General features: G+C 36.5%; 1 protein-coding gene across 4 annotated transcripts in view; it reads left to right on the forward strand.

The window, feature by feature from the left end:
• Nucleotides 1–2095: 2095 nt before the first annotated feature.
• Nucleotides 2096–24567, forward strand: part of LOC113912040 (cytochrome c oxidase assembly factor 1 homolog) — a 94612-nt gene continuing 72140 nt past the window's right edge. For 2 of the 4 annotated variants that reach the window (XM_027575083.2, XM_027575082.2), the window contains exon 1: nt 2096–2540. The gene's annotated coding sequence lies outside the window, so the exon portion shown is untranslated. The remainder of the gene's footprint in view (nt 2541–24567) is intronic. The other 2 variants (XM_027575075.2, XR_003516673.2) reach the window with 2 other exon arrangements.

Below are 24567 nucleotides of genomic sequence, written 5' to 3' on the forward strand. Positions count from 1 at the left end.
CTGACTTAACAATAATAACTAATATTTTTGCGCGCTTACAACATCATCAGTGCTACCTAACCTCATTTAATCTTCATATAATCTCTATCAGGAAATAAGGAAACATATTAGGTATCCCCCCAAGAACTTCATTAACAAGAGCGCTCCAGGTTTGAAATGACATTAAACTTGACTAGTCTGGTTATGGAACATATCAAATTTAGGTGACCCATTGATACTGAGACTACTTTTTGGAGGAAAGGTACTTGGACTTCAAACTTGACATTAAAAAAGTAAATGATGATAGTAATAGTGGTGATGATGATGTGGGAAACAAAGGCAGAAGAAAAATTAATTTCCTTACTACTTGTTGCCCATTGACAAAGCCTTGAAACAGGCAGAGTGACATGCCTCTAGGGACTAACCTGCCTGGATGTTGACACTTTGCTAAGGGCAAAATGCAATCTTAGCCTGACCCCTAGGACCCTGTAGGTCTTCTATATCATAAAAATTCCTTTGGAAACTTCCTTTATCTTTACTCCCCAAGATACATGTTAGCAATCATCCCCCAAGCATATGACCCAGGGATATACATCTGAATGGTCTCATGACTAAAGTTTTTTTTTAAAGATTTTATTTATTTATTTGACAGAGAGAGACACAGTTCGAGAGGGAACACAAGCAGGGGGAGCGGGAGAGGGAGAAGCAGGCTTCCCGTGGAGCAGGGAGCCCGATGCGGGGCTGTATCCCAGGACCCTGGGATCATGACCTGAGCCGAAGGCAGACGCTTAACGACTGAGCCACCCAGGTGCCCCGCCTAAGGTTTTATAAGACAGTAATAAATGACCTTTTCCCAACAATAAGTAACCCCCTCAAGGTCCTGGAAACCTTGTTTCCAAAATTCCTTAGAGACTTATGCTATCCCTAACCCCTTCCCAACTTGAAGGTATATCATCACCACCCCTTACCAACCCCATTGCAGCTTTCTGCCCACAGGTCCCTGTCCATGTACTTTATTTTTTTTTTAAATTTTTTATTGTTATGTTAATCACCATATATTACATCATTAGTTTTTTGGTGCAGTGTTCCATGATTCATTGTTTGTTCATAACACCCAGTGCTCCATGCAGAACGTGCCCTCCTCAATACCCATCACCAGGCTAACCCATCCCCCTCCCCCCTCCCCTCTAGAACCCTGTTTGTTTTTCAGAGTCCATCATCGCTCATGGTTCGTCTCCCCCTCTGACATACTCCCCTTTTCTTCCTCTCCTGTTATCTTCTTTTTTTTTCTTAAAATATGTTGCGTTATTTGTTTCAGAAGTACAGATCTGTGATTCAACAGTCTTGCACAATTCACAGCGCTCACCGTAGCACATACCCTCCCCAATGTCTATCACCCAGCCACCCCATCCCTCCCACCCCCAACCACTCCAGTAACACTCAGTTTGTTTCCTGAGATTAAGAATTCCTCATATCAATGAGGTCATGTGATACATGTTGTCCATGTACTTTAATACCGGCTGGTCGGCCGGTCCTGACGCTCTAGACCTGCGAGGAGGACGCACCTTTTTGCACCAAAGACCTCTAAAGAATTCTTTCTTGGGCGCCTGGGTGGCTCAGTTGGTTAAGCAACTGCCTTCGGCTCAGGTCATGATCCTGGACACCCGGGATTGAGCCCCGCATCGGGCTCCCTGCGAGTCGGCTTCTCCCTCTGACCCTAACCCGTCTCAGGTGCTCTCTCTCATTCTCTCTCTCAAATAAATAAATAAAATAATTCTTTCTTGGCTGTTGACTTAGAACTCTAACATCTTTCCTACATCAGTGACAACAGTGGAATGTTCAAAGTGAGAATAAGGGTAACTAATCCTTACTGATTACTTACCAAGTGCCAGACCCTACCTAAGTGCTTTACATCCTTATAATAAATGTTGAGATTAATTCTATTATTCATTTTACTACTTAACTCAAGTAATTTACATTTTTTTTTTCCTTCGTACCCTTGCATTCCCTGGAGCACAGTAGGCATTTAATAAGTATTTGGTGAATAAAAGGAAATTTAATGTTGCCAAATTTCTCAGCCGAATGGGGCAACACGGACTTCAGAGCCAGAATGGGACTCAGATGGCGGGTGGTTTCAAGTCCTTGGAGGTCCGCCAAAACGCCAGATCCCTACCAGGAGCCATATAAGCCGGTGGTTTAAATTTCCTCGACTAGCGCTGCTGGACTGAACTGTATGCTGGGGGCTTAACGGGACGCAGAAAACAGAAAGAGGGGATCTGAGGAGACGACACCATTCCCGGTGCGAGTCCGAGCGTCCGGGAAGCTGAGGCCACCAACCCTCACCCCCACCAAGGACTCTCAGCCCGGGACTCGGGTTTGGTGCACCAGTGCGCGGAGCCGGGCGGCCGGCCGGTCCTGACGCTCTAGACGCGAGGAGGACGCACCGGAAGTCTCCACTGCTCTTCGCCGGCGTGGGGGCCTGCGGACCTTTCCGGCCCACTCTGCTGCCTCGGGAAGGAGAGCACACGCGTTCCGCGGCTAGTTGCCGGGATCCCGGACAGGTTAGGTTCCGCGTGGGTCCAAACGTCCCGGTCTCTTTTACCCTTGGAAATGTTTGTTCCCACAGTCTGGGCGGCTGCGTTTGCGCTCCGTGTGGGCTGCTGCCAGGGTAATGTCCTCAGGGATTACCTCCCGGCGGCTTGCGCCGTCGCCCGGTTGCGACCTCCCCGCTGGTTGCTTGGTGCCTGGGGGCCCTTGGTGGTCTCAGCGCCGCGGGCGGCTACAAGGTGCTTCCTCCCTCCCCGGGGTTATGAGGCCGTGAGTAGCTAACCGTGACCCTGCCCTGCAGTCCGTGTTGAGCGTTCCTAAGGTCATAGTGGTTTTTGTCCCCATCACACTTGCCCTCCATCCAGGGTCCTGACGGTAGAAATGATCTTTATTGTTAGGGACGGCACATATGTGCCTGTACGAGTGTCAGTCGGTGTGTTGTGTATAATATTAAAAATCCATAAAGATTCTTATATTTGAATACTCGCTTCTTGAATCTTTCTCCTTCTTACCTGTGGGTTATTGCTCCACGTTTAAGGCGTCTTATTGCTCAGTTTCACCTTTGTGTAGAAGTAACGACTCTCCTTCAACTTTGCACATACAAAACACAGATCTGATTGTGTTATTCTCAGGCTCAAAATCTTACTGGCCTTCCCGGTGACTCAGGATAATACAAATGCCTTAGCCCGGCTTCCAGACCTTTCAATGTCTTGCTAATGCTGAGTGTTTCAGTCAACTGCTTTCCTGGAAAACACCTACACATACAGCCTGTATGCTCCAGCAATGCCAACATGCAGTAATTTCATCACTTTGGATATGACAAAGTTTTACAATGGCTTACCTACCTTTTGAAGTTTATTTTTCCGTTCTGTCAAAATGTATTGAATTCCTAATATTCCCAGGCACTGTTTTAGGAGCTATGGTATATCCTATGGATATACCACCATTTATTTATCCGTCGGTTGGCTGGTAGACATTTGAGTTTTGGCCGTTATGAATAATGCTGCTACGAACATTCATGTACAGGTTTTTGTGTGAACATCATTTTTTTTTTAAATTTATACATTCAATTAGCCAACATACAGTAACATCATTAGTTTTGATGTAGTGCTTAGTGATTCCTTAGTTACGGATAACACCCAGTGCTCATCAGATCACGTGGTCTTAATGCCCAGCCCCCAGTTACCCCATCCCCCCACCCCCTCCCTTTCCACAACCCTCAGTTTGTTTCCTGGAGTCCAGCGTCTCTCATGGTTTGTCTCCCTCTTTGATTTCTTCCCGTTCAGTTTTCCCTCCCTTCCCCTGTGGTCCTCTGTGCTTCATGTATTCATTTCTCTTGGGTACATACCTAAGATTAGCATCGCTGGGTAATAGGGTAATTCTGTTTCACATTTTGAGGAACTGCCTGACTATTTTTCAAAGCAGCTATACCGTGTTATATTCCCATCAGCAGTATACGAAGGTTCTGATTTCTTCATATCGTTGCCAACACTTGTCACCACCTGTTTTTTATTCTTAATTCTAGCCATCCTATGTGACGTGATGAGCACTCGGTGTTATACGCAACTGATAAATTATTGAATACTACATCTGAAATTAAGTATGTACTATATGTTGGCTAATTGAGTTTAAGTTAAAAAAAATTCTAGTGGTTAAAAAAAAAATTCTAGCCATCCTAGTGGGTGCGAACTGTGTCTCGTTTTGATTTGCATTTCCTTGATGGCTAATGATGTTGAGCATCTTCTCATGTGCTGTGGGCCATTTGTATATATGCCTGTTCATATCCTTTGCCCATTTTTAAAATTAGATTATCTTTTCATCATGGAATCGTAAGAGTTCCTTTTTTTTTTTTAAAGATTTTATTTTTAAGTAATCTCTACAATGTGAGACTCAAACTCATAACCCCGAGATCAAGAGTTGCGTGCTTTACCGACTGAGCCAGCCAGGGGCCCCTGTAAGGGTTCTTTATATATTTGAGGTACAAGTCATTTATTAGGTGTATGACAGTCTTGTACATTATGATATAATTCCTTTAAATGAAAAGCACATGAGGTTAATTTTTACTGTTCTTGGAGACCAGGTTATAGATCTGTGGGGGTAATTCAGAGAGTCAGTTGAACAACAACTTTAATGTGTAGAAGACCAGGCCCCGGAAAACGTGCTATGAAGAACCTGTGAACAGCATTTTAAGAGTTGAAAAATGAAGCAGGGGGAAACAGTTTATATAATTTGTCTATCCCTTATTGAGTTTTGTTTTTTCCTTATTGATTGGTAGGAATTCTTTGTGTAGAGAATTGACTGTTCTCATTGACTGTTAGATATGTGGCAGGTATTTTTGGTCTGTTTGCCTGTTAACTTTGTTTTGTATCTTTTACTCTACTAATGTTTTGCATTTTTGTGTTGTCGGGACTGTCAATCTTTTCCTAGAAAAGGCCTCCAGGTGGCAGTTTGGGATACTGTTCTTAAATTATAGGGATTATATAAACTGACACTGGTTAATGTGATGTCTGAGTCCCTGGTACTGTATTTAACTTAACAGCTTTCATTGTTTCAGACACTGGTGCTTCCCTATCTCTCTTCCTTGAAAAATACACTATAATCTACTTTAGCTTTGTTGGTTCATTTGATTTTATATTTCAAACATACTTCTAGAAGCTATTCCCATATTCTCTTATTTAGATTTCTGAGAGCCATATTGGACAGTTGGTCATCAAATGGTGGGTACTTACCTCATACCAGCAGAAGTTTATTTAAGGATTTTATGTATGCAGAGCTTGAATGTAACTATGCTGGTCCTATAGCGATTGGGGCATGCTGGAGATAGTAGTTTTATAAAATCCTATTAAAATTATTTTCATATTTTTCTCATTTCATTGGATTTAAGGTAGTGGAAAAAAGTATTTTTAGGATCTCTGAACATTTTGAGAAACTGAGGAAAGCTATATAACAAAGCTCCCTAGAAAAAGTTGCATCTCTATTTTACATACAATGTCAAAGGCTTCATTATTACCCTTTGGCCTGATTTGTTAGGATGACTCTTATATTTCTTGACTCAGTGTTTGTTTGCCTCAGGGTTTTTTTTAAATTGTGGTAAAATATACATATCATGAAATCTAGCATTTTAAACATTTTTACATGTACAATTCAGTGACCTTGGGTTCATTTATGTTATTGTGCAACCATCACCACCATCCTCTCCAGAACTTTCATCTTCCAAACTGAAACCCCATTCTCATTAAATAATAACTCCATATTGCCCCTCTCTCCAGTTGTTGGCAACCACCATCGAGTTTTTGTCTCTGAGTTTGACTATTCCAAGTACCTCATATAAGTGGAATCATACAGTATTTGTCCTTTTATATCTGGTTTATTTCATGTAGCATAATGTCTTTAAGGTTTATCCATGTTGTCGTATATTGCAGAATTTCCTTCCCTTTTAAGGCTGAATAATATCCCACTGTATGTGTATATCACATTTTGTTTACCTATTAGTTGATAGACATTTGGGTTGTTTCTGTCTTTTCGCTTTTATGAATAGTGGTGTTATGAGCATTGGTACACAGATACCTGTTTTGTTCTTTGGGTGTGTACCCAGAAGTGGAATTACTGGATCATAGAGTAATTCTCTGTTTAATTTTTTTGAGGAACTGCACATACATTTCAGTGTTTTTTGTCATTCACATAAAATATGAAATTTAAAAGAATGGTATAATTCAGACATATATTGTCATGTTTACCTTTCTATCAATATAAATTCAAAGAGCCATCTCCTAATCGAAGGGATGTAGAAGTTTTTGTCTTAGGACATGGGGCTCTTTATTAAAATTATTAGAATTATTAAAATTATTAGAATTCAGACTAAATGAAAGGTTTACCCCGATAGTTTCTCAAATCCTAAACTTCTTTATAATTCATGCTCTTGTTTTTCTTAATTCTATGTTTTTAATGTTTTTGGGCAAGTTACCCATCCCAGCAGACTCTAAAATGGAGGTGATTTTGCACACTTGTATAGTTGCAAAGATCTGGATTACTCTCTTATTATTCCGTTGCTCTAGATGGGTACTTTGGCAATTACTCTGGTATGCTATGAATACTGCTGCTTTTGACAGGTGAGTTTTCCTCCCCCAGTACAAAAATATCCATGATATTTATTAGCGAAGAATGAGAAGTTGCTATTTACTGTGGGGTATGGGCTGTAACAATGATGAGGGAATACTATGGAGTTTGTGAAAAATGTTGCAGTTGGAGGAGGGGGTATTATTACTGTAGCTGTGTAATATTGTTTGAAATCTGAGATTGTGATACCTCCAGCTTTATTCTTTGTCCAGACTGCTTTGGCTATTCAGGGCCTTTTGTGGTTCCATAAAAATTTTGGGATTATTTGTTCTAGTTCTGTGAAAAATATTGTTGGTATTTTGATATGGATTGCGTTGAATCTGTAGATTGCATTGGGTAGTATGGACATTTTAACAATAATTCTTCCAATCCATGAACATGGAATATCTTTTCATTTATTTGTGTCATCTTCAATTTCATTCACCTGTTTCTTACAGTTTTCAGAATACAGGTCTTTCAGTCCTTTGGATAAATTTATTCCTTGGCCTCGGCATTTTATCTTTATGATGAATTGTAAATGGGATTTTTTTCCCTTAATTTCTCTTTGTGCTAGTTTATTATTAGTACACAGAAATGCAACAGATTTTTGTATATTAGTTTTGTGTTCTGGAATTTTACTGAATTCCTTTATTCTAATAGTTTTTTTGGTGTAGTCTTTATGGTTTTCTATATGTAGTATTATATCAATTGCTAATAATGACAGTTTTACTTTTTCTTTACCAATTTGAATGCCTTTTATTTATTTTTCTTGCCTAATTACTGTAACTAGGACCTCTAATGCTACGTTATATCAAAGTGGTAGGAGTAGGCATCCCTGTCTTGCTATCGATCTTAGAGAAAGCTTTTAGCTTTCACCATTGAGTATGGTATTAGCAGTGTGTGTTTTTCAGAAATGGACTTTATTATGTTGAGGCATGTTCCCTTTATACCCACTTTGTTGAAAGTTTTTACCGTGAATGGATGTTGAATTTTGTCACATGCTTTTTTTGCTTCTGTTGAGATGATCATATGATATTTGCCTTTCATTTTCTTAATGTGATGTATCATGGTTGATTTATTTGGGGATATTGGACCATCCTTACATCCCTGGAACAAATCCCACTTGATCATGGTGAATAATCCTTTTAATGTGTTGTTGAATTCAGCTTACTAATATTTTGTTGAGAATATTTGTATCATCTTCATCAAGGATATTGTTTGCAATTTTTTTCCTTTTTTTTTTTGTGCTGTCTTTGGTTTTGGTATAAGGGTAATGCTGGCCTTAAAAATGAATTTGGAACCATTTCTTCATCTTTGAATTTTTGGAATAATTTGATCTTTAAGTGTTTAGTAGAATTCACAGTGAAGCTGTCTGGTCCTGGACTTTTATTTATTGGGAGTTTTTTGAATCCTGTTACTAATAATCAATCTGTTTAGATTTTTTATTTCTTCCTGATTCCATTTTGGAAAAATGTATGTTTTTAGAGATTTAATAATTTCTTCTAGGTTGTCCAGTTTGTCGGCATATAATTATTTATAGTAGTCTCATGATCCTTTGTGTTTCTGTGGTGTGGGTTATAGCTTCTATTTCATTTCTGATTTTATTTTAGTCCTCTTTTTTTCTTGATGAGTCTGGCTAAAGGTTTATCAATTTGTCTTTTCAAAGAACCAACTCTTGGTTTCATTGTTCTTTTCTATTGTTTTTTAGAGTCTTTACTTCATTTATTTTCAATACAGTCTTTATTATTTGCTTCCTTCTACTAACTTTGGGCTTTGTTTATTCTTTTTCTATGTTCTTTATGTGTACAGTTAGATTGTTTATTTGAATTTTTTCTTGTTTCTTGAGATGGGCCAGGCCTGTATTGCTATAAACTTCCCTCTTAGTACTGCTTTTGCTGCATTCCAAAGATTTTGAACCATTGTGTTTCCATTTCCATTTTATTTCATGTTTAGCCTACATGTGTTTGTGTTTTTTCCAGTTTTCTTCTTTTAATTGATTTCTAGTTTCATACTGTTGTGGTCAAAAAAGATGCTTGAGTTATCTCAGTCTTCTTAAATGTTGAGATTTGTTTTGTGGCATAACATGTGATCAATCCTGGAAAATGTTCCATGTGCATTTTAAAAGAATGATGAGTCTTGTTTTTTATCCATTCAGTCACCCTTTGTCTTTTAATGGAAAATTTTAGATCATTTATATTTAAAGCGATGATTGACATAGGTATGTACTCATTGCTATTTTAATTGTTTTGTGGCTATTTTGATTGTTTTCTGGCTATTTTTAGTTCTTCTGTTCCTTTCTTCTTCTCTTGCTCTCTTCCTCTGTAATTTAACGAGTTTCTTTAGTGGTATGCTTTGATTCCTTTCGCATTATCTTCTGTGTATCTACTATTTTTGCTTAGTGGTTACCATGAAGCTTACATATAAAAACATATTTATGACAGTCTATCTTAAGTTGATTAACAAATTTAAATGCATTCTAAAGCTCCACATTTTCTCTTTCTGCCATGATTTATGTTTTTGATTATACATTTTACATCGGTTTATTTTATGTACTCTTTAATTATTGTAATTAGTTATTTTTACTATTTTTGTCTTTTAACTTTCACACTAACTTTATAAGTAATAATCTTCTGCCTTTACTACATATTTACTTTTCTCAGTGAGATTAATACTTTCATATGTTTTCTTCTGAAATTAATGCCCTTTGTTTTCAGCTTAAAGAAATCTTTTTAACATTTGTTGTAAGTCCAGCTTCGTGGCAATGGACTCTTTTAGCTTTTGTTTGGCTGGAAGACTTTTTATCTTTCCTCCAATTCTGAATGATAACTTTTCTGGGTAGAGTATTCTTGGTTGGAAATGTTTTTCTTTTACCACTTTGAACATATTATGGCACTTCTTGCTGGCCTACAAAGTTCCTGATGCAAAATCTGCTGATACTCTTATGGGGATTCCCTGTTGTATAATGAATTATTTTTCTTTTGCTCCTTTTAGATTCTCTTCTTGTCTTTAACTTTTGACATTTTCATTATAATATATCTTGATGTGGTGGATCTCTGGGTTTATTTTATTTGAAACTCTCTATGCTTCATGGATCTGGATGTCTCTTTCCTCAGGTTGCATAAGTTTTCCCCTATTATTTTTTCAAGTAAATTTTCTGTCCCTTTCACTCTTCTGTTTTCTTTCTGGGTCCCTTACAATGCAAATGCTAGTCTACTTGATGTTTTCCCAGAAATCCCTTAAGGTATCTGTATATTTTTTCATTATTTTTTTCTTTTTGCTGCTCTTAGTGGGTAGTTCCTCTGCCTTGTCTGCAAGTTGATTGGTCCTTTCTTTTTCTTCATCTAGTTTGTTGTTAAACCCCTGTAGTATTGTTTCAGTTTAATTATTGTATTCTTTAATTCTTTGACTTCTTTTTGGAATTTTCCTATATTTTCTACCTCTGTTAAAATTCTCACTGTGTTCGTCCATTCTTCTGAATTTGGCGAGCATCTTTATGACCTTTATGATCTTAACTTTGAACCCTTTATCAAGTGAATTACTTATCTCTGTTTTTATTAAGTTTTATTTTCTGCAGTCTTCTTTCATTTGGAGCATATTCATCTGTTTCTTCCTTTTGCTTGCTTAACCCTCTGTGTTGGTTTCTACACATTAGATGAAACAGCTACTTCTCTCAGTATTGAAGTGTCGGCCTTGTGTAAGAGATGAACCTTATTGTTCAGCTTTTGCCCTAGGTCATAGTTGTCTCTCAAACCTTTCTGATTGCCCAAGTAGCCCCTTTTATTTTTAGTAGCTCCCAGTAGTTGAGGGTGTCTAAGACTAGTGTGCCAAAGGGGAGGACCTCAGTCAGCACCTAGATTCAGGTGATTGATTGGAAGCCAGACCCTCAAGCAACAGCTTTTAAAGTATGCAAATTCATATATATATATATATAGAGAGAGAGAGAGAGTGTGTGTGTGTGTGTGTGTGTGTGTGTGTGTGTGTGTGAGTGTGAGTGTCAGTCCCGTGGGACCACTAATGTAAGCCCTGCTGGCTACCAGAGCCAGGCAGTCTGGAGGTGTCCCCTTGCCAAGAGTCACAAAAAGCAGGACTCAGATGAATGTAAACTTTCCGGGAAATACTAGTGAGCTGTAGCAAGGCATAGGGAGAGTGTAAAAATGGTATCCTCCAATTTGTTTCTTAAGAGTACTTGTGTAGCCTTCAGATGTGTGCCAAACCTGAAGCTCCAGGACCACCACATAGGCCTTTCATGAAAAGGAAAGGGGTATGTTTCAGTTTTCTGTCTGGGTAGTGTCCTGGGGGTGGTAGCCTGCCAAGATATGTTTCCAATTATTATGGTCCTATGGGACCCAGGAAATGCAAGCTCCCATTGCCACCAGAGCCAGGCAATCAGCAAATATCTCCTGGGAGTCAGATGCAAAAATCAGGGGCCAGACTCTTTACTAATAGTTTTTATCAAGTGTGGTGGGCAAGAAAGTAAAATCAACACAGTTCCTTTTCATGTTCTTTCAGAAATTCGCAAATCTCCTTACAAACTTGGTTAGGAATAAAAACATTTTGTTAGTGATGTTTTCCAACAGGTGGCAGTGTGGTACTATAGTAGGGCATAATAATAAAGACTGTACTGCTGCTGCTGCTTTTTTTTTTCTTTTAAAAGTTTTATTTATTTGAGAGAGAGACAGCGAGAGAAAGCATGAGCAGTGAGGAGAGGGAGAAGCAGGTCCCCTGCTGAGCAGGAAGCCCGACTCAGGGCTTGATCCCAGGACCCTGGAATCATGACCTGAGCCGAAGGCAGATGCTTAACAGGCTGAGCCACCCAGGCATCACTGTAATGCTGCTTATCAGCTGGAAAATAATCGCTTTAAGCTTTTACTTCAGAAAAACAATTAAGAATTTTTTAATACAAGTTTTTATTTTAATTCCAGTTAGTTACATACAGTGCTGTATTAGTTTTAGGTATTCAACAGTTCCATACATCGCCCTGTGCTCATCTTAACAAGTGCGCTCCTTGATCCCCATCACCTATTCAACCCACCCCCCACCAACCTCCCCTCTGGTAACCATCAGTTTGTTCTCTATAATTGAGTTTGTTTCTTGCCTTGTCTCTCCCTCTCCCTCTCTTATTTGTTTCTCTTTGCTTGTTTGTTTTGTTTCTTAAATTCTACATATGAGTGAAATCATGTGGTATTTGTCTTTCTCTGACTGACTTATTTCACTTGGCATTATACTCTATAGCTTCATCCATGTTGTTACAGATGGGAAGACCTTACTCTTTTTTATGGCTGAATAGTTTTTTATTGTTTATTTATATATATATATGTACACACACACGCGCGCGCGCGCGCACGCACACACCACATCTTCTTTATCCATCAACTGATGGACACTTGGGCTGCTTCCACATCTTGGCTATTGTAAATAATTCTGCTATAAACATTGGGGTGCATGTATCCCTTTGAACTAGTGTTCTTCTGTTCTACCCCAGTAATATGATTGCTGGATTTTTAACTTTTTGAGGAACCTCCATACTGTTTTCCAGAGTGGCTGCACCAGTTTGCATTCCCACCAACAGTGTAGGAGGGTTCCCCTTTCTCTGCATCCCCGCCAACATCTGTCATTTCTTGACTTGTTAATTTTAGCCATTCTGACAGGTGTGTGGTGATACCTCGTTGTACTTTTGATTTTTATTTCCTTGTTGATGAGTGATGTTGAGCACCTTTTCTTGAGTCTGTTGGCTCTCTGTATATCTTCTTTAGAGAAACATCTGTTGATATCTTCTGTTCATTTTTAAATTGCATTATTTGTTTTTTGGGTGTTGCATTTTATATAAGTTCTTTATTTGTTTTGGATACTAGCCCTTATTTGGATATGTCGTTTGCAAATATCTTCTCCCATTCAGTAGGTCACCTTTTAATTCTGTTGATTGTTTTCTTCACTGTGTAGAAGCTTTTTAATTTGATGTAGTTCCAATAGTTTATTTTTGCTTTTGTTTCCCTTGCCTCAGGAGACACATCTTGAAAGAAATTGCGACAGCTCATGTCAAAGGATTTACTGCCTGTGTTCTCTTCTAGGATTTTTATGGTTTCAGGTCTCACATTTAGGTCGTTAATCCATTTTGAATTTACTTTTATGTCTGGTTTAAGAAAATGTGCCAGTTTCATTCTTTTGCATGTTGCTGTCCAGTTTTCACAACAACATTTGTTGAAGAGAATCTTTTTCCCATTGGATATTCTTTTATGCATTGTTGAAGATTAATTGACTGTAGAGTTGTGGGTTATTTCTGGATTTTCTATTCTGTTCTATTGATCTATGCGTCTTTTTTTGTGTGCCAGTACCATACTGTTTTGATTACTACAGCTCTGAAATATAACTTGAAGTCCGGAATTGTGATGCCTCCAGCTTTGCTTTTCTTTTTTAAGATTGCTTTGCTTTGGCTGTTTGGGGTCTTCTGTGGTTCCATACAAATTTGTTCTAATTCTGTGAAAAATGTTTTGGTATTTTGATAGGGATTGCATTAAATACGTAGATTGCTTTGGGTAGTATAGACATTTTAACAATATTTGTTCTTCTGATCCGTGAGCATGGAATGTCTTTCCATTTCTTTGTGTGGTCTTGAATTTTTTTCATCAGTGTTGTTTAGTTTTCAGACTACAGGTCTTTTATCTCTTTGGTTAGGTTCATTCGTAGGTATCTTACTATTTTTGATGCAGTTGTAAATGTGATTGTTTTCTTAGTTTCTCCTCCTTCTGCTTCATTATTGGTGTATAGAAATGCAACAGGTTTCTGTATGTTGATTTTGTATCCTGCAGCTTTACTGAGTTTGTTTATCAGTTCTAGCACTTTTTTGGTAGAGTCTTTAGGGTTTTCTCTATATAGTACCGTGTTATCTGCAAAGAGTGGACATTTGCTTTCTTCCTTACTGATTTGAATTCCTCTTATTTCTTTTTGTGTTCTGATTGCTGTGGCAAGGACTTCCACTACTATGTTGAATAAAAGTGGCGAGAGTGGACATCCTTGTCTTGTTCCTGACCTTAGAGGAAAAGCTCTTAGTTATTCCCCATTAAGGATGGTGTTTGCTGTGGGTTTTTCATATATGGCCTTTATTATGTTGAGGTATATGTTCCCTATAAAGCTACTTTATTGAGGGTTTTTATCATGAATGGATGTAGAAAAACAGGAATTAAAATTTAACTCTGAAATCCTTTTTTGGGGGGGGATCTATTCCAAAACTTATCTTACTCTTATAATATCCCTAGCAAAACAATCTGTGGATAAAAGTCTTCCTCCATACTCACAAAAGTTGAGTTAACTTTTTTTAAAAAAGTGTTTTAAGCTTTTATTCAATTCAACAAATTTTAAAAAGGCATTAAGTTAAATATTTCTAGAGGTTACCAAAAATCTCTAAATTATGTCTTCACTTAAAACAGAATCAGTGTTATTTAAACCACTGTCACCTTTTTATGTTCATAATTTTTTTCTCCAAAAGTAGAATAAGGTTTAATTTTAAAAAGATATAATCATTTCAATGAGTATAGCTTCATCACAGTTCATGATTTATACTTATTTATTAAGCTAATATATAGTAAAGAAATTCATTTCTATCAAACACAAACAAAAAACCCCATACAATAGATAGTTTCAGTATTCATGGTGAGTGTAGGACTTGCGACAAAGTCTCCCTTTCAAAGGTCAGTGCATCTGGAATGTTTAACCTAAAATTATCCTTGATTATCAAAAAAACAAAGCAAAAGATGATATTTTAAAAAGGAAAATGAGTTTCAAAGTCAAAGTGACTCTTCCCCTCATTTCAAAAACAGAATTTTTGCAAAATGTAAAATTATGTACATACCAAATGTCAGGTTACATAGATAGAAAAAAAGCTGCACACCTTAACTAAATAAACTTGAAAAAAAAACTTTACAGACCTAAAATGAATTCATGCAGATTTTTAAAAATTACAACTATTCTACCTCCTTGTCTGCTTCATTATTATATGTATTTCCTAATATATATTTAGCAAAAATGATAATGCTTTCACGATACAGAAAATATAAAGCAAGATCATTTTTATCAATAATTTAAAGGAGGAGGAAAAAACCCTAAGGTATAACCCTACAGAGCAGCAAAGCAAACTGTGAAGTGAAGAGTGACCATGATGTTCTCAAAGTAGAAATATGTGACTTTCATTTAAACATAAATAGCAGGCTGCCAGGGTGCCAGCTGGCTCAGTCAGAAGAGCATGCAACTCTTGATCTTGGTGTCATGAGTTGGAGACCCACGAGTTAACTTTTTTTTAAACGTTAGCCTTTTGTGGCAAGAATAACTCCAGTGTTATGAATGAATCTGTGTCATAGATTCTTATCCATGGGACTTAGATGTTTTATATTCTAGCCTTCTCTATCACATGTAGGAACCCTGTTCATAATATCCCTCACCGTTGGTGGTGTTAATTAATCAACAGATGGAGCATATGCAGAAGAAAGAGATTTTGATTGCCAGCATCCTGAGTTTGAAGATTTAATGGAGATTTTCAGTGAGAAATGATGAAGTGGAGCTTGTGAGACATTCACACTTAGATGACTCATAGGTTTCCAAACCTAACCCACTCAAAAGGGGATGGGATTCTTCTTTTCCTTACTCTTCTGGCAACTTTGGCAGAATATACTTCCCTGGGGCCTGGGACCATTATTTATCCAAATGCTCATACAAAATATCTGGGATCATCTTTAAGACCTCTCAGTGTTCTTTTGATTCCTCTTAGGTAGACTTTCTCAAATGTGGTCATATCTATTTCTATCATCCTAATTCAAACTACTGTTGTCTCTTACCTGGATGCTATTTCCTAATTGGTCTGCCAAAATGTATTAGTAACTCCACTTTATTTTTCACACAAAAGCCATTTAAGAAATACAAAATCTGATCACGTCTCCTGCTTGAGAACCTACTATTACTTATTATTATACTTAGAATAAACCAGAAATATTTAACTTGAACCACAATATTCCTCTTTCCCAAGCCTACCCTGTGATCTCTCTGCTTATTGCTGCAGCCTCATATCATGCCAGTTGTCCCTTGTTCAATGTGCTCCATCCTCTCCACTGTTCCCTTTGTTCTTGATTGGAGGAAATGAGGGGAATAGATGCAGGGAGACTTGTTTTTAAGCCAACCTCCATTTTAGGTAAAGAAAAGGAGGCTTAGTAACATATTAAAATTTGTGGCTCGTAGGACATTTTTATAGCAATCAGCAGCCCATCGCTATGCCACTTTTCAACTTTTCAGATTAAACGTGGGGATAAATACACACCTGAGTGCTGATTCTGCATGGGGGAAGAAATTATATTCCAACTGAGAAAAGGAAAATTAGCACTAGCAGTCATTACCTGTTCTATTTCAAGTGTGGATAGTCTTTTTATATTTGGTGGCTTTCTCTCAGTTTGCTCAAAATGATGTTTTGTAATTTCATCCTTCTAGCATTTAATTGTGCATTAATTTTATCTTTCGTATGTGTTAGCCTTGCCTTAGCAACCAGTGGTACCATACAACCATCTAGGTCCTAGATGCTATTAATGGCATCCTGAATAAATGAGAGTTGGTTGGTCTGTTCTATCGTAAGACAGTTGATTTCTTTTTAGGATATTTCTATTTTTTAAGAAGTTATTTTCTATCTTGTACAGATCTCTAGCCTGTGGTTTTCTCATGCTGATTATAGTTTTTCTTGGAGGCATATAGAGAAAGCCTAACTTCTCTTTCCCATTAGCTCTTTAGCTGTTGAAGTAGCTATGATAGCTTCCAGAATATATATATATATTTTGGTAAACATCCTCAGCTTCTTCAGCTGTTTATAGTCTGTTCACTGTTCTGGGCACTTTGTACTGATTATTCTCTAGGTCGGTGTTTGAAAGTTTGGTTTGGGGACCATGTGCTTCAGAATCACTTAAGATTCTTGTTAAAAATGAAGATTTCTATGGGATTATGATGGTAGATTGACTTTTCTAATCTTGTTCCCCATTAAAACCCCACTAAATCTGTAGTAAAACCCCAAAGGACAAGAACATTAGGAAAGGAGGCAGTAACAATACAATTTGGAAAAGTGAGAAGCCCAAGAATAAGTGGAAATTAACAGACATCAAAGACGGGTGCCTGGGTGGCTCAGTTGGTTGGGCGACTGCCTTCGGCTCAGGTCATGATCCTGGGGTCCCGGGATCGAGTTCTGCATCGGGCTCCCTGCTCGGCAGGGAGTCTGCTTCTCCCTCTGACCCTCCCCCCTCTCATGTGCTCTCTCTCTGTCTCATTCTTTCTCTCAAATAAATAAATAAAATCTCAAAAAAAAAAAAAGACACCAAAGACTCATGAATCCTAAGTTAGCAGAAGGAAAAACTGAAACCTTTCATAATTACCCTATAAATCCACAGAAACCTCAAGAACTGGCAATGCCAGCTATGTCTGGAAATTGGGATACAAGGGAGACAAAATAAGGAAGACTGGGTGACTGTGGCTGAGAGGTAATTCTCCCAACGGATGATGTTCACCCTGGGACAAATTCTGGAGATTCAGAGCAGATGACCTCTGGATAAAGTAGCATTTCCATATGAGAAGGCATTCCTAGGATTTCTCAGGAAATTTGCGTATTAGTTCAGTTTCAGATTCTGAGAAAGTCATTAAGAAGTCAGGAAAACAGGAAAGACTTTAAATTTTACCGAGACTCAAAGCTCAGCAAGCAGTATCATTGGGTATATTGATTCTAGGAGCTCTCCTGATACCAAGTGGAGAACAGGAGCGGGAGCTGCTGACAAAATGAGTAGAAAGTAAAGGTTCATGTTTCTGGGCACTGAGATTGGACCTGCTAGCAGGAAAGCACCATGATCTCATCAGTCAGCCTTACTCACAGTTTTTGCCGCCTTATAAACATGTTTTCATGCTTTCTTGCTAACAATGAGTTACTCTTACAAATTCAGTATTAAGTTTATATGCATAGTGTGCTTCGTGTAAAGCCTGTGAGCCAGTGTTCCAAGAATAACAAGTTTGGGAGCAAAAGAAATCTGTAAGTTGGCAGTTACAACATGTTATTCTGGGTAATACTGTTAACCTTGCTCTGAGATCTCAACGTTGTGTATATAAATATTAATAATATTTATAGAATATCTAGTAGTGTTTGCTTGTGTTTTCATGTTCAGACTTCACTATAGCCTATAGATTTGTTTTTGTTTTTTTTGGGTAAATATTTTGCAAAGGAGTTGAAGAACGAAGAAGGTATGAATGTTTTTGTGGAATACTCTAATATGAAATGAAAACTTAATCTAGAATCTGAATTAGTGAAAGCAATATTGGTTTCAAAGGCAAAAGCCAAAGCAGACAGAATAGTTTATTATTTAAAAAAGTGAAGGAGCTTATATTAAGTAACCTGTACCCTAACGCTCAACTTGATGCTTTTTGATGCACTCTGAATTTCACCAATGTCAAGACAAAATAAATGAAAATTTTTGCCATCTGAAAACAATTTTTTTGACATCTGGAATATTTGTTATGAAAGACTATTGAACAGGACAAGTAATGCATGCTACGTTTTAAAATTTCACTTGAAGAATGCTAACTTTTAAAAATTAGTATTTCAGTTTTTACAAGGATTTTTATTTGGCATTTATATTTCTTTTTTAAGGTCTTTGATTCTCCCCCCCCAGGTTTATTGAGATATAGTTGATATGTAACATTTTGTAAGCTTAAGATGTGTGGTGTGATGTATACAACATATGTGTTTAAGGTATATATTAAGTTCAAGATATGTAATAAATATATTTTGAAATGATTACTATAATAGGGTTAGTTAATACCTCCATCACCTCACATAATTACCAGTTATGTATGGGTGTGTGGTGAGAACACTTGAGATCCTCTTAGCAACTCTCAAGTATATAATACAGTATTGTTAACTCTAGTCTCCCTTCTGTACTTAAGATCCCCAGAATTTATTTATCTTATAACTGGAAGTTTAGACCCCTTGACTAACATCTCCCCATTTCACCCACTCCCCAGCCCCTGGCAAACACCATTCTACTTTCTATTTCTATGAGTTTGACTTTTTTAGGTTCCACATGTGTTGATATAATACAGTAAATGTTTTTCTCTAGCTCATTTCACTTCTTTAGCTCGTAATACTCTCAAGGTTTATGGAGAGTTTGGTACACATATATGATATATATATATATATATATATCATATCAGAAATACATATATAACATATAATATATATCACATATTTTGCATGTGTATATCACACATACGTCGCATGTATGTGCGATATATATATATATATCACATTTTCCTTATCCACCTTATCATTCATTCACTGATGGACACATAGGTTATTTTTGTGTCTTGGCTATTGTGAATAATACTGTAATGAACATGGGAGTGTAGGTATCTCTTCGACATAGTGATTTTATTTCCTTTGGATATATACCCAGAGTAAGATTGTTGTATCATATGGTAGTCCTATTTTTAATTTTCTGAGGAATCTCCATACTGTTTTCCATAGTGCTGTACCAGTTTATATTATAAGTGCACACAGATTCACTTTCCCCACATCCTCACCAGCACTTATCTCTTTTTATTTTTTGATAATAACAATTCTAACAGATGTGAGCTTATATTTCATTGTGGTTTTGATTTCCATTTATTTCTGATTAGGGATGGTGAGTATCTTTTCATGTACCAATTAGCCATTTACATGTTTTCTTTGGAAAAATGTCTATTTAGGTCCTCTGCCCAGGTTTTAATCAGATTCATTGCTTTTTGCTATTCAGTTGTATGAGTTCCTTATGTATTTTGGATATTGATTTTTATCAGATATATCATTTGCAAATATTTTCTTGCCATTCTGTAGATTTCCTTTTCATTCTGTTTCATGTTTTGTTTGTTTGTTGTGCAGAAGCTTTTTAGTTTGATATAGCCCCATTTATTGATTTTTTTTCTTTTGTTGCATTTGGTGTCATATTTTCAAAATCATTGCCAAGACTAAGGTTAAGGAGCTTTTTCCCTTATGGTTTCTTCTAGGAGTTATATGGCTTATTAAAGTCTTATATTTAAGTCTTTACTCCATTTCTGAGTTAATTTTTCTGAGTGATGTAAGATAATGTTCTGATTTCATTCTTTTGCATGTGAATATGATTTTCAACAACATTTATTAAAGAGACCATCTTTTCCGCATTGTGTATTCTTGGCTCCCTGGTCAAATATTAGTTGGCCATATATGCGTGGGTTTATTTCTGGGCTCTCTGTTTTGTTCCACTGGTCTGTGTTTCTATGCCAGTACTATATTGTTTAGATTACTATAACTTTGTATATAGAAATCAGGAAATTTGGTGCCTCCAGATTTGGTTTTCCCTCTCAGGATTGGTTTGACTATTTGGGTCTTTTGATATGATTTTTAGAATTGTTTTTTCCATGTCTGTAAAAAATGCCATTGGAATTTTTATAGGGCTTGCATTAAAACTATAGACGGCATTGGGTAGTGTGGCTGTTTTAACAATATTAAATCTTTCAGTTCAGGAACTCAGGGTATATTTCCATTTATTTGTGTCTTCTATATTCTTCACTTGTGTCTTATAGTTTTCAGAATGCAGATCTTTTAGCTTCTTGGTTAAATATAGTATAGTTCTGAGTATTTTATTTTTGATGCTATTATAAAGGAGATTGTTTTCATTATTTCTTTTTTTGGATATTTCATCATGAGTGTATAGAAATGCAATTGAGGTCTGTTGATTTTGTATCTTGTAACTTTACTGAATTTGTTGATTAGTTTTAACAGTTTTTTGGTGTAGTCTTTAGGATTTTATATATGTAAGATCATGTCATCTGCAGAGAGAGACAATTAGTTTCTTCCTTTCTGACTTGGATGCCTTTTATTTCTTTTTCTTGCCTAATTGTTCTGGCTAGGATTTCCAGTATTATGCTGAATATAAATGATGAAAGTGGGCTGCTTGTCTTGTTCCTTATCTTAGAGGAAAACTTTCAGTATTTCACTGTTGAGTATGTTATTAGCTGTTGCATAGTCTTATATTGCCTTTATTACGTTGATGTACATTCTTCTGTACCCCATTTATTGAAGATTTTTTTTTTTAAGATGTGGAATTTTTGTCACATGCTTTTTCTACATCTGTTGTGATGATCATATGATTTTAAATCTTCATTCTGTTAAGTCACATTTACTGATTTGCAGATGTTTAAGCCATCCTTGCATCTCAGGGATAACTCCCACTTGATCATGGTGTATGACCTTTTACCGAGCTATTGGATTTGGTTTACTAGTAATTGTTTTGAGAATTTTTGCATCCATATTCATCAGGTATATTGGCCTGTAGTCTGTTTTTTTTTTTTTTTTTATATAGTGTCCTTATCTGGCTTTGGTATCAGGATCATGTTGGCCTCCTAAAATAAAAAGGCCTTTTTTTCTGTTGTTTGCAAGACTTTAAGAAGGATGGGTGTTCATTCTTTTCCAAATGTTTGGTAGAATTCACTAGTGAAATCAGCTGATCCTGGCTTGTTGTTGTTAGGAGTTTTTTGGTTAGTGCTTCAGTCTCTGAATTATTCATTTTCAGTTTGTTGAGGTTTTCTTTGTTCATGATTCAGGCTTGGTAGGTTGTATGTTTCTAGGGATTTGTGCGTTTCATCCAGGTTATCCAACTTGTTGGCATATAATTTGTTGGTTGTATACTTTAATAGTAGTTTCTTTTGATCATTTCTATTCATGTGGCATCAGATTTAATATCTCCTGTTTAATTTCTGATTTTATTTATTTGAGTCTTATTTTTTCTGAGTCTGCTCAAGGATTGTGGATTTTGTTTATTTTTTGAAAAAACGAACTCAGTTTTGTTGGTCTTTCTTTGTTTTTCTGGTCTCAATTTTATTTATTTCTGCTCTCATCTTTGTTATTTCTTTCCTTCTGCCAACGTTAGGCTTAGTTTTATCTCTTTCTAGTTTCTTGAGGTGTAAGGTTAGGTTGTTTACTTTTGAGATCTTTATTTTTTGTTAAGGTAGGCTTTTATTGCTATAACTTTCCATCTTATAACTGCGTTTATCACATCTCATGAATTTGGTATGTTGTGTTTCCTTTTTCATCTGTTTCAGGATATTTTTTGATTTCCCTTTTGACTTCTTTTGTGAGTTATTGGTTGTTTAGGGATGTGTTGTTTAATTCCCACACATTTGTGAATTTTCCAATTTTTCTCCTGTAATTGATTTCTGGTTTCATGCAATTTTGGTCAGAAAAGATATTTGCTGTGATTTCAATCTTGTTAAATTTTCTAAGACTTGTTTTTTGACCAGTCGTATGATCGGTCTTGGAGTATATTTTGTGTGTACTTGAAAAGAATGTGTCCTCTGATGCCTTTGAATGGAATGTTCTAGGAATGTCTATTAGGTCCATTTCGTCTAATGTGTAGTTCAAGTCCAAGTTTTCCATGCTGATTTTCTGAGTAAGCTATCCATTGTTGAAAGTGAGCGCCTGGGTGGCTCGGTCGGTTAAGCGGCTGCCTTTGGCCTGGGTCCTGGCAAGTCCCACATCGGGCTCCTTGCTCAGCAGGGAGCCTGCTTCTCCCTCTCTCTCCCTGTGCTTGTGCTCTCTCTGTCAAATAAATAAAATCTTTAAAAAAAAAAAGAAAAGTGAGGTATTGAAGTCCCCTGCTATTATTCTATTTTTATTTATTTATCCCTTCATATGTGTTAGTATTTGCTTAGTATGTAGATGCTTCAGTGTTGGGCATATCTATATCTACGTCTACATCTACACGTATTTATGATTGATCTATCCTCTGGTGAATTGATCCCTTTAATATTATAACCTTTCATCCCTTGTTTCAACTTTTGAATGAAAGTGTATCTTCTCTGAAATAAATATAGCTACTCTTGCTCCCTTGGTTTCTATTTGTAAGGAATATCTTTTTTTATTTCTTAATTTTTTTGCCTATGTAAGTACCTAAATCTGAAGTTTGCCTTTTGTATATATCACATAGTTGGGCCTTGTTTTTATCTGCTTTGCCATGCTATGCCTTTTGGATGCAAAGTAGTTATTAATAGGTAAGGAATATTAATGTGATTTTATTGTTTTTTGGCTGTTTTATAGTGTTCTCATTCTTCTCTTGCTATCTTCCTTTGGGAAATGATTTTTCTGTAGCTTTGATTTCCTTCTCTTTCTGCTATAAGTTTTTGCTTCTTAGTTACCATGAGAGTTACATAAAATATCTTATAGCTGTAATAGTCTATTTTATGCTGATAACAACTTAATTTTGAACATATACAAAAACTAGCATTTTATCCCTTTGTCTTTTGTTTTTGATGTCACCATTTATAACTAACTTACAAATTACTATAGTTGTAGTTATTTTTTATATTTTTGTCCTTTAACTTTTATTTAAAAATTAAATAGTTAACTACATCCACATATTACAGTGTTAGAATATTCTCAGTTTGAGTTATACTCACGGGTATATGTTTTCATTTTACTAATTAGTATCCTTTCATTTCAATTTTTAGAACTCCTTTCAACATTTTTTGTAAGGCAGGTGTGGTGGTGATGAACTCTTTCAGCTTTTGTTTGTCCAGGAATGTCTTTATCTCCTTCATTTCTGAAGGACAACTTTACTGGGTAACATATTTTTGATTGTAAGTTTTTTTCTTTTAGTACCTTGAATATACCATACTACTCCTTCTTGGCCTATAAGATTTTTACTGAGAAATTTGCTGATAGCCTTATGAAGTTTCCCTTGTAAGTGGGATTTTTTTTCCTTCTTTTGTTTTTACAGTTCTTTCTCTTTGATTTGAGACAGATTTATTTTAATGTGTCTTGGAGAAGGTCATTTAGGATTGAACTTGGATGTCTGAATTTTTCCTCAGATTTGGGAAATTCTCAGCTATTATTTCTTTAAGCTTTCTGTCCTTTCCCCCTCTTATCTCCTTTTGGGACTGCAGTACTACCTAGATAATTTCTCTTAATGGTATCCTGTAGTTCACATGGGCAGTCTTCACTGTCATTCTTTTTATTTTTTCTACTTCTACTGATAATTTCAAAAGTCCTGCTTTCTGTTTCACAAATTCTTCCTCTGTTTGATCCGTTCTCCTATTGATATTTTCTATTGTAATTTTCATTTCATTTACTATATTCTTCACCTTCAGAATTTGTTTTTTTTATGATTTTTATCTTTCTATAAAGTTCTCATTTTTTTGGTCCATTTCCTGATTTCATTGAATTGTCTTTCTGTATTTTCTTGTAGTTCACTGAGCTTCCTTTAAAAAAATTATATTGAATTCTTATTGGGTAAATTGCTGAGCTCAGTTTCTTTGGGTTTAGTTATTGGAAAATTATTGTATTTCTTTTTATGTTCCTTGATATTCATATTTCTTCATGTCTTGCATTGTTTCTCCAGTCTTTATTCACTGGTTTGGAGAGAGAAATATCTTTTTCAGCCCTGTAAGGGATTTGGTCTTTCTCAGACCTCTTCTATTAATACACTTGCTCCACACTTCTTGCTCCCTCTTGTGGCAGAATTCTTAAGCTTGTATACCTTCTCTCAATCATGCAAAGCTGGACTAGATAATGACAGGTTCCCTTTTACTTTCTCTAGGGTGATGTTGGATGTTTAAGTTTGTGATTTCTCCAGGAGTGGCTTTCTAGGCATGCTCACCAGCAAAAGCTTGTTCTCGCTGTCATAGGGAGTGTGCAGGGTGCTTTCCTCAGTGGTGTGTTTCTATAGGTGAGGTATGTGGAGCACTGGGGGTGCCCATGGATTAGTTGCAGGGATCTGTATGCGAAGCATCCCCAGAAGCTCAAGGGCATGCCTCTTTTTTTTAAATTGAAGAATAATTGATGTACAATATCCGATTACTTTCAGTGTACATAATAGTGATTTGATACTTTCATATGTTACAAAATAATCCCCCCTAAAAATCTAGTTACTA

The sequence above is a fragment of the Zalophus californianus genome, chromosome 12, assembly GCF_009762305.2.
Source record: "Zalophus californianus isolate mZalCal1 chromosome 12, mZalCal1.pri.v2, whole genome shotgun sequence".
Lineage (NCBI taxonomy): Eukaryota > Metazoa > Chordata > Mammalia > Carnivora > Otariidae > Zalophus > Zalophus californianus.